Genomic DNA, 1,324 nt, shown 5'->3' with positions numbered 1-1,324 from the left:
TTAGTTGTTAAACAAAGAAATGAATAAATCAATAAATCTTAGGTGTGTCAGATTGTCATGCTCTTATTGTTTCTTTACCATCTCCTTCCAGTAATACAAAAACATAAAAGTGCACATTTAGATTCAAAAGATGAGTCCTGTACAAGCGTCTGGTACGGTGCCTGACCCATTGTGCGCAATTAATAAATGTCAGTTCATTTTCCTTTTCTTCTTCCCCAAGTGTAGGTTACTCGGGGTAAGGGGTTATGTGCCATGATGTTTATGTGCCTGGACAGAAAGTGAAGCAGGTATCTAAGAGGCTGGTAAGAAAGAACTGTCAGTGTCTTTCTGATCCCAGTAGATCAATTCCAGTGCCCCGAAAAACGCATGGCTATTTGACCCAGAAAGGCTGGTCGCTTTTGTTGATCGATTCTGGGCTGCAGTCAGCTTTTTAGTACAACTTTTTATTAGCACCGAATACATTGCGGCGAGAGGAGGGGCAATGATAAGGAAAGCCCCAAAGACCCCTCTTCTCCCCAAATAAAGGAAGCCTGCTGAGGTAGGGACAGAGTTTTGCGGGACTAACTGGTCCTCCGGGTGGGGCGGTCCAGGCCCCTTCAGCCCCGCCCCTTCGCCAGCAGCTGCAGCTGAGGTTCAAGTTCGGCCCCGGGCCCCGCGCTGCCGCCTCCGAAGCTGCCTGCGCGTCCCAAAGGCTCCCATTTGAAGGCGAGGAGGGCCCAGAGGTCATCAGGGTGTGGGGTCACTCGGCCACACATTGTGCTATCACGTGAGAGAGAAGTTTGCAACTCTGCCTGTGGGGCTTCCCAGTGTCCCCCAATGGAGTAGAGGCTCGCGCTTTGGCACGCGCTCCCTTTCCTGTCGCCTCCAGTCGCGCCCCTCTCTCAGGGAAGCCCCCTTGTCCCTTTTTTTGAAATCCCTCCTTCCTTCGCAGCGCAGGTCGCTCGGCGAGAACACCCTGGGGACCTTGCGAGGAGGCCCGGGCCTGGGGTAGGGGGTCGAAGGACAAGTGTCCCGAGGAGGGTGCGGGGGTGGGGTGCGGAGCTGGGAGCACAGAGTTGACAGGGGACAGTGGCACGCACGCATCCCCAGTGTGACTGGCCGGGCATTTCGCGGCTTCCACACCCTCGCGCGCCAACTCTGCCGGGCCACACCCGACCCCACGCGGACGACCCACTCCACACCCCTACCGCACCCTCACGGCCCACTCCCGGCTCCCCTCCGCCCCCAGTGCGCAGGCCCGGCCGCCCCAGCGCGCATGCCCTGGGCTTGTGAGCGCGGCCAGCCCCCAGCCTTTTGCTTTCTACACACTCTACAACTGGGGAGG

This window comes from Pteropus alecto, unplaced genomic scaffold (assembly GCF_000325575.1).
Source record: "Pteropus alecto unplaced genomic scaffold, ASM32557v1 scaffold68, whole genome shotgun sequence".
In the NCBI taxonomy this organism is placed as follows: Eukaryota; Metazoa; Chordata; class Mammalia; order Chiroptera; family Pteropodidae; genus Pteropus; species Pteropus alecto.
The sequence above is the reverse complement of the archived record's forward strand: the minus strand, read 5'-3'. Positions refer to the sequence as shown.